The sequence below is a fragment of the Stegodyphus dumicola genome, chromosome 11 (genome assembly GCF_044657685.1).
Source record: "Stegodyphus dumicola isolate Sdum_Otavi_A_Nest chromosome 11, ASM4465768v1".
In the NCBI taxonomy this organism is placed as follows: Eukaryota; Metazoa; Arthropoda; class Arachnida; order Araneae; family Eresidae; genus Stegodyphus; species Stegodyphus dumicola.
Genome location: NC_140778.1, coordinates 32,386,713 through 32,396,700, shown reverse-complemented (window position 1 = coordinate 32,396,700; position 9,988 = coordinate 32,386,713). Strand labels below are relative to the sequence as shown.

General features: G+C 34.3%; 1 non-coding gene across 1 annotated transcript; it reads right to left on the bottom strand.

Moving 5' to 3' along the window:
• Nucleotides 1-1,958: 1,958 nt before the first annotated feature.
• On the bottom strand, nucleotides 1,959-2,030 carry TRNAN-GUU (transfer RNA asparagine (anticodon GUU)). Its single transcript has one exon. It is a non-coding gene; the product is annotated as a tRNA-Asn (tRNA).
• Between the last annotated feature and the right edge of the window lie 7,958 nt (nucleotides 2,031-9,988).

Sequence of the window (9,988 nt, the reverse complement as noted above, 5' to 3'; positions counted from 1 at the left end):
TGTGTATTCGGAGAGCCTAATATCAAAGTTATTCCAGAATGCATAATTGAGCACTGAGAAGAGTGCTTTAGAGAGTGTCGTTCAGTCGAACCTAAAAATATCCATTGCTTTAATATTTAATTATTGGCACTTGTTGCAGAACATTTTACTTTCTAGTCAAAAACATCTAATCAAAAAATAATCAATCATCTCTGAATCATCGTCACACACGTTCAAAATCTGAATTCTGAATACTCTTCCTGAATGTTTTTGCTGTTAACAGCAAACTTAAAAAACAATTTAACCAGGAAACAAAGCACTAAACAGAAGATAAACATTCTTTATTCCAAAGCCACCGCTCTGCCTGAAATAAGCAAAACAGTTTGATTAAAAAGAAACGTGTTCCCGGTCATCAATATCAAGAATATCAAGTAAAATTTACTTGATATTCTTGATATTGATGGAAAGTTATACCTCAATATTATGTCTAGAAGAGATGCATCCAATTATGCGGCAAAAGTAGCAACTATTACAGACCCTTGTAAAATCGGATTAGACACTCAATGGAAGTAAAATTTGTTCTTTTACTTTAAAAATAACGAAATGCATTCTTTCATTGAGGCCATAATTCTGTTCGAAATAAAGGTTGAAGAAAATTAATCGGCCCACCAAATAATAGCTGAAGACTATCACATAACCGGCAGAAACATAATTTTTATTACCTGCGTTCGTAGCTGAAAATAGAAATTTCCTAAATACTGTAACAGCCCAAAAGAAGTAATAGTAGGCTCAGCACTAGTCTACTTTTCGAAGAACGTAATCCCGGTGTGATGTTTCTAACGTATGGGATAAGAAGAAACTCATTAAAAAAGGTGAAGTAATTTTAGCATGTACTTAATTCACCTGCTTTAAAAGAACCAATAGTCCTTCAAATTCTGTGTATTCGGAGAGCCTAATATCAAAGTTATTCCAGAATGCATAATTGAGCACTGAGAAGAGTGCTTTAGAGAGTGTCGTTCAGTCGAACCAGTTTGACTCAATATATAGATTATCTCATACAGCATACAGGAATCGTCTCCAATACAATCAATAAACATCCAAGACATCTACTTATTGCTAAATAGGAAGCGGAGAGAAACCTGTTAAAGGCAGGCAAAGAAAACCAAGTTATCGCACGTTCAGCAAGTCCTTGGGCCTTTTATATCGTATTGGTCCAAAAGAATGGTGTCTACAAGATTTTGCCTTGAATGTCATCTTCAAATAGGAAATTACCTGGAAGATGCAATAAAGAAGGTGCAACATAGTGTCCATATAAACTGAAATGAATCTTTTTATTTTTTTATCAATGATTAAATATGCCATAAAGTGAAATGTCAATGTGAGATTATGTCAGCCGCACGAATACCAAAAAGAATTCATTAGAATATATTATTTCTCCAGTTTGTTCTTTTTTTGAAATTATTTATCATTATTCATATGTGATAGAGCCCTTTTATATGTTTGGATTGATCTTTCAAATAAAGCCATATATAACAATGTATTATTTCTGAAAGAAACTGTGAAAAGTCTGCGGGAAATCAATTTTTCCTCACTGCGCAATCATCTTGTCTGCATTTTGCATGAGTGAAAGTATGTAATATTTTGCTGAAGAATTCTTTCCGGAGGATTCTTTCCGGAGGATTTCTTTCCTCCGGATTCTTAAGGGCGAAGGCAGAGCCATTTCGTTTTCCTGTGGCATTAAGATCCTACTCAGAGATCTCATTTTCAACGTAAAGTTAATCAGATTGAAATTATTTTAAATTAATTTTTTTTCGCAGCGTTTTCAATCAAAAACATAATTTACTTTCGTACATCGTGTTTTCACTCTTTGAGCTTGTTATGTGTTGGTAAAATTGTAAGTTTATAACTTGTAATTAAAGGTCTTGGTTTGTAGAGTCATTAGGAATTTTTGGAAGCCAGAGAGATGAAAAATTAGCAACCGCCTTCGCCGGGGATCGAACCACGGACCTCTGGAATAACGGCCCAGCGTGCTACCGTTACACCACGAAGGCACGCTAGGGAAGTGGTAAAAATCCTATATATACTTTCCTTTTATAGGGCGACTAGGGTTTTAGGGGACCCAGTCACCAAATTTTGGGTGCGGAGAATCATCATTCACAACCCTTTTAGTTCGGGCGCCACTTGTAGAGTCATTAGGAATTTTTGGATGCCAGAGAGTGGAAAAATTAGCAACCGCCTTCGCCGGGAATCGAACCACGGTCCTCTGGAATACCGGCCCAGCGTGCTACCGTTACACGACGAAGGCACGCTAGGGAAGTGGGAGAAATACCTTATAGGTTCTTTGCATGTAACAGTGATTGTATCAGATTATTTGATTTTGTTAAAGAGACTTACCGGAAATAATGTTCTCTTGCAGAAAGGTTTAGCAAATGCTGGCTAGTCCAGCAGTGGTTACTGGTATTCGCCGATTGTTACACGGGACGAGTCACAAGACCTTTAGTTAATGTTTTTATATTTCTTCAAAGTGCTTTTCATTTGTTACAGAAATTAAAAGGAATTTAATAATATTTTGCAATGAACTTGTACATTAAACTACTAATGCATTATGCGAATAAAACGAAGTTTCATAATTCAGAATTTTTTTATCCTTATTCGCTGAATGAAGTGGAACGTTGGGAGCTGGAATCACTAGGAATTTTTGAACAAAAACTGAATTCTGAATTTATAACGTTCAAGTCTATTATTCCAGTTTCAAATCTTTTGTATTTGAAATTGGAAATATTGAAATTTTTACAATATCTAAAAGAAATTGCATTTTTAAAATTCGCTTTGAGGATTTTAAAGATTTTTGGTAAATGGGCTTCCAGAACTCGTGGTATTTTCCTTTGCGTAATTCAATTCCCCACACGCAATCCAAATCCAAGTTTCTTTTCTAGAAATTTAAACATCACTAATATTCGTATATTTCTAATGTTTGATTTAATATTGTAGGAACTGTTGAACAAGGGACATAATGTGTAACTTTGAAACAGTATTATAGATAGTTCGGAAACCAATGAGAGTTCGTTTAGAAAGCCTGGCCCAGGTAATATTAAAATTAGGAAAAGAAACAATAAGACGCATAATTTGTCAATGGTGCTGACTTTATGCACAACGATTGAAAGATAATCAGATTCCTTTTGTTCAAGGCCCACCAGCGGCCGAGCGGTAAAGTCGCTGAACACTGGTAATTCGGTCCGAGGTTCGAATCCCGCGAACGGGCTGGCTGCATGGGCGTTTTCGTGGTTTTCCCCATGTGTAACGTGGTTACGAGCTAGTTTCCCTTAGAAAGTCCTCCACGAAGGCATCCCTCCCCTTAGGCAGTTAGCCCTCGTGTGCTTTGCCATAATTAAATACACCAACACCAACCTTTTGCTCAAATACTAACACTTAAAAAAATTAAAAAAGAGAAACGTTAAAAAACATGTAAAGGTCTTATATGGAAAGAAATGAAATGCCAGAAGTAAAAAAAAGTAAGAAAAGAAGATAAAAGTGGACATGATTAAGGAAAAAGCTAATTTGGACATTAGACTACATAAACTAACTAAGCAATATTGAAGAGGTGACAATTGTTCCTAGGCCCACCAGCGCACAAGTGTTTATAGTCGGTAAATGCTGGTAGTACGACGGATCGTTTAAATCCTGGCGAAAGTCCTTGCTGCATCGTTTTTCTCGTGGTTTTTCCCTATGTATGACATATATACGAGCAAGCTTACGAGCAAGTCCTCCAGGATGCAATACTCTCCTAATGCAGAATGGTGATACCCTTCGAACGCTTTGCCGTAATCAAATAAACCATACCAATATAGTAATAATATATAATACCATATATTAACTATATTTTAAAATTTCAGTTTATATTTTACTTTGTTCTAAAATTTAATATTTCCCTATCTTTTATTTTTAAATTCTTGTAAAATTTTGTCTAGGATACAATTATTTTTCAATCTTTAATTTTAAATTAAATAAATATAAACCATGTAATATGCGTAAGATGTAAGATCTTTTTAAATTTCGAGAAAGTGCTAGATTTTTTTAAGAATAAAATTTAAAATTTGTTCATTAATAGACAGCTGAACCCAAAAGTGTCAGTTTAACTTGAAGATTTCACAGGAAACGTAGCATAACTATTTAATGAATCTTATTCAAACTTTCGTGATTAACTGTTTCATGTAAGTAAAAGATATTTCCTAAATTACAGAATTTCTGTACCGATCAGTATTATTGATATTGAATTACACGGACATGCGATAATTTCGCAGTAAGAGTACTCTCTGTGACCATCACTCAGGGTTCCAGACCATCATCCAGTGTTTTATACATTCCACCCGGAATAGTTGTTAGCGACGCTGACTGCCACACCGAAGGACCCGGGTTCGAATCCTGGAGAAAATATGAATGTTTGTAAATGAATATTGTACCTGCGGCACGAGAGCATTGCGAATATCCGCGCGAGCGGAAAGTCCTCTCTATAGGTTGCATATAGTGGAAGAGTGGAAGGAGACCGTCCGACAGGTCTCCCAGGGGTAGTCCCGCTCAAAATTAGGCACCGAACTGAGCAAAGTCGTAGAGTCGCCTTTTAAGGTGTCAATGATTCTAGCCAAAGACAGGTGCTATCTTGAATTCTTGCCACGATGGCTTTCGTGGGCTTGATCTGATTCTGACAAGCGAGATTAGTAACAACAACTATTTTATGTAACAAGTCGTCGTTTGATATTTGTGTTTTATTTTCGATTATAAATAACAAGAATGGCTTATTCAACACTTATTTGGATTTTTACGAAACCTGCTTTGTGTACACCCTGGCATTATTTCCTCAGTCTGATAACTTTTCAAGAAAATAGAGATTTTCTTGAAGAGTTATCAGAGTTAGTAAAGGGACATCAGATACTAACGTTTAAGCAAATGAATGCAGCATATACAGGTCGAACTGCCAAATAGTTTGGAAATTTGGTCTTCAAATTTAAAATAAAAATAGTATTTCTTCATAAAATGCATCTAACATGGGAACAAGTTACATTCGGTAATGCCAAGGATTTTTAAAATTATATTTATGGTTTGAAATTATATTTATCATGAAAAAAATCTTATAACCAATTTGTTACTCATTAGTTTTTTCCTATACTCTTGCTCTATATAAGTTTTAAATTTTCAGAAAGTTACACAGGAAATGGTCTACCGAAAGTGATGGAATGTTAAATGAAACTACTTTGCATAGTTTAGTCAGAGCGGTGGCTTTTGCTTAGATTGAGTTTTTGCTGTTTTATTTTTTCGTGGTTCTGTTCAGTGCAAAGCCTTTTAGGAACTTAATTAGAAAATTTGATTTATTGCGTGTGCGTTCAGGATTCAATATTTGACTTAAAATAAAAACAATTTTAAAAAAACCTCTGTAATATCTATCTAAGCATGCATTCGTTGAGATTTAACTCAAGACAGCTGTTCTGAAGCTCCGCAGAAAGGTGTTGTCAATTAAAATATTTCAATAACAGTTTAGGCTTTCTGTTAAACATTTAAATCTTAAAACGTATAAGTCTAACGTGAAAGCTATTTATATAGATTTGTTAGCAAAGTTCGTACATTGTATCTTCATAAAAATCGGTCCTATATCTTTCTGCGATTCGACCTGGATATAACTACCAGTGTTCAGCAGTTTTAAACCTCTGCTGCTGTTGGGTTCGCTTCTATAAGCAAAAAAAGACAAAATATTTAATTTTTCACCTACTCTAATAATACACGAAACTGCATATTTACCCTAGCAAATAATCAAACGGACCGAAACCATACTCGGACATTCCCCTGAATACAGGCATTCAGCAGTTACAGCAAACAGACGCTTATCTGTTTGATGATTTAAGCAACAAGTGTAAGCATTTATCCACCGAGGACCGCACTGAAACAAGATATTTTATTTCGGGATATAAATTTGAACATAAGTGCTAACTTATGAGCTTCGAAATAAGCAAATCAGATTACTTGCGTATATTTCATTGACAATTCTCTGGTCTTCTGAAAGAAATTTTTGAACTCCCCTTCTAAGAGAGAAATGTACGCATTTGACTGCGATATTTCTAATTTGCTTAATGCGTACTTTATATAAGAAAGCGCATCCCAGATGTATAAAATATAAATGAATCTCTCATTTACTTAATTAATTCGGCGAGCCGTCACTGCCTAATACTAATGACGACTGATGACAAGAAATAACTTAAAAACATACTTACGTGATTATATAACATTATGAACTTGCGATTTTTGAATATAGGGAGAATTAATTTTAAATTTTACTTGACATTTTATGCATAAAATTTCATTGTAAATGTTGATTGTAATTACAACAAATTATAAAGTTGAGATACTATTCGACATTAAATTTGGGAAACTAATACTTTAATGTCTGGTTCGAACGAATTGGTTGAAATTCTCAGGGACTTCTGAAGACGTTTATCCGTTGTTCTGGTTCTAACTTTACTCTTAGTTTGCTTCCCTATTGAAAATATTTCCTCACACACATACATACTGCCGAATAGTCATGACAAAGAATAACGCGTGACTATGCTTTGAGGTATATTTATATCTTCCTAGGCATAATTTATAAAATCCAACAAAGACATGATATCAAATTTTCCTTAAATTGAATATCAGATAGCAAATCTGTCCATTATATTTGCAGATTTGTTGAAAATACCAATATCGATTGTAAGAAGAATAGAAAGATAAAAAAATTTTTATTTGTTTGTAGAGACATTAGGCATTTTTAAAGCAGCAGTTGTGACAAAATGAGCAATGCCCTGTATATTTCACAAGTGCACATCAGCGTAACCACTGAGGTAGCGTTTTTCTAAAATGGACCAATGAGCTTCTGTTGTTCTTGTGACGTTAATCTTCTTGCATGTGAGCGTATGTTGTTTACGTTTTATTTTACATTTGTGTCGCAGTTATAAATGTGTGGTGTAATAGCAGAAAATCTCGAAAGTGCTTTCGTTTCATGAGTTTAATTAATCGCTGACAGTTCACTTATGAGATTTTTATCACGCATTAATATTTGGATTGATGTTCGCGGCATATTATCGCTCTTTACATTCAGAAAATAACTCAAGCTTCAGTTAGCCTCGGATATTATGCATTTATCATCAAGAGATGTGGATCAAGAGATCTCAATCTTGTGGATCAAGAGAATTCAACTTTATAGTTTTTTTTTAAATTTTTTATTGAGCTGGGAGTGTTACAATGAATCTAATGTTTTCTTATTTCAGTGCTTGCATTCTTTTGATTTTTGAAGTGTAAGGTTCAGAATACATATTGTGTAAAACCTGATTATATCCATTGTTAACATTAAAAATTATATGTAAATTAATTGAATATATTCTTCATAAATAAGATAAATTCATTCTGTTTCATGAGTATTTCTTGTGCAGCCAGTACATTTTAAGAGTGAACAGTTATTAAATGGGAAATTAAACACACTAAATGTATACGAATGCAAATTAGTAGAGTTCACTTTAATGATTCTGCATTGGCAATTATTATAAAACATCTTTTTCATATAAACTGCAATAAAAAGTGCTGACTTCTTTTTACATATATAAAATTGGTGTAAATATTTTTCTCATATGCATAGTTTTATGTAAAGATAGCATTTTGGTTCAGATGTTTATTACGTATTTCTTTCTTCATGTTATTTACCACTTATTAAGTAACATTTCACATGGATATTTTTGCGGAGTGTCCAACATGCATTTATATTTATTTCAAATTCTTTCAACCAGGTAATGAAATCTTCACATTTCCTAACATTTGATCTAACTTCGCAATGAAAAATTTCAGAAGAAATCGCCGATGATTTAATTATTTTGTGCAGAAGATTGTGTGGCAAAATATTTTCAGCCATCTTGCTTAAATCTTAAAGCACACGAAAACTCATGTAACATGACAGAAATAGTACTGCATACCCATTGGTCCATCCTAGAAACCACTCTCTCGGTGACTACATATATATGTACTTGTGGAATATGCCGCCGAGACTCGAACCACGGACCTCTCGAATGCACGCCGAGAATGCTGATCACTACACCTCGAAGGCATGCTAAGAAGGTGGAAGAAATACCTTATATACCCCCTTTTAAAGGGTGAGTGGGGATGAGGAGACCAAATCCTGGTGGTGGAGAATTATCATCCTCCACCTTTTTTAGTTCGGTCGTCACTGTATGATCGTTAGGTATATTTTTAAAGCAGGAGAGATGAAAAATTAGCAATGCCCTCGCCAGGACTCGAACCATCTATCTCTCGAATGAGCGCCGAGCGTGCTGACCGCTACACTACGAAGGTATGCTAAGAAGGCGAGAGAAATACCTTATAACTTTTCCGTAAATCTTGAAATTTATTTTCATTTTCGTGTAAAAAATGAAAAAGAAAGGTTCCAGATTTCTTCCCATTTTTACAGCTAAGTTTGTCAAACGTGTTGATATGTAAATAATTATATGCATTTAATTGGGGTTGCTTTATCTAGCCATTCAGAATGCATACTTTTTAATCCATTTGGGATCACCAAAGAGCCCGTCTCTCAAGTTAAAGGCCAGCCTTTAATGCTGAGCGCAATTGTAAAGTACGTCATCGAGAATGGGCCTTGATATTTCCCTTCCGCTTCGCCTCATTTTCACTGGGATCATCTTTAATTCCTATAGACACAAGTTGCCAAAATTTTTTAATTTCATTTTCTATATCACTATAATTATTAATTAATCCACAGTGAACTGATCGCGTATTTTCAGTCTCTGAACCTAAAATGCTGCCAGTGGCTATAAAGCCAAAAACAGAATTTTGAAATCTTAGTTCTGAATTGGGCACTTCAACTTGACCGAATTTTAAGATCTGATAAAACACCTCTGCACCTAATAATGCATCAATTTTTCCTCTTTTATAAAAGTTTGGATCAGCAAACTTAATGTTTTGACGAAAATGTTCAGTCGGAACTTCTATATTATTTATTGGTATGGAGTCCGAGATTTTAGGCACGCACAAAAATTCTAAACTCATTTCAAAGTCAATACCGTTTGAAATAGAAGCACATACTTTAGAATTAATATTTATTCTCGTGTTATTTAATCCAGAAACCGCAACAGATATTTTTTCTCTTTTAATCCCCTAACGAATTAGCACATTCAATCGTTAAGAATGACGTCATCGAACCTACATCACACAAAGCGCGAACTGATTTTAATTCACCGTAGCAATCTCTTATTAAAATATTCGCAGTAGAAAGTAAAACATTTTTGGTCTGACGCATTCCGTTTACAGCTGTGCCGGAGAAAATACTTTCTTTATTGGTAGAAGAAGAGTCATAAACAAATTTTTCAGCATTCGGATTGAGACTGACTGTCGTCTTCTCCCCCCCCCCTACTTCCGGCTTTGAAATATGAGCACTTTCGAATTTATTTTGTTTTTCATTTTCGAAATGTAATAGCGTTGAATGCTTTCGTGAACATTTTTGACATCGCTAATTAGACGAACACGTTCGAACGGAATGGTTTTTCAAACAATTAAAGCAAAGCTTATTTCTTTTCACGAATTCACACCTGTCATTGACAGAAAGATTTATAAATTCCGGACACTTATATAATGAATGGAATTCTTCACCGCAGCACTTTATGCATTTCAAATTTATGTTTTTCGTATTACAAGTGGATATCATACTCGTAAGTTTTTTATGTGGAGAATTATTACTCTTTTTTACCTCCTTTATTTTACTATTTTGAAGCGTTCTTGCTTGGCTTTGTAAAAACGAAAGTAATTGTTCAATCGTACCAAATTCTTCCGAGGTTTTTAATTCCTTTTCCCACCAGTATCGTATCGATTTATCAAACTTATCCACTATCAAATATACAATCATTATTTTCGATAAGTTTTCTAATTTGTAGTTTAAAATATTTAAAGTACGAATACATTCGTTCGTTACATCAATTAAATTTAGAAT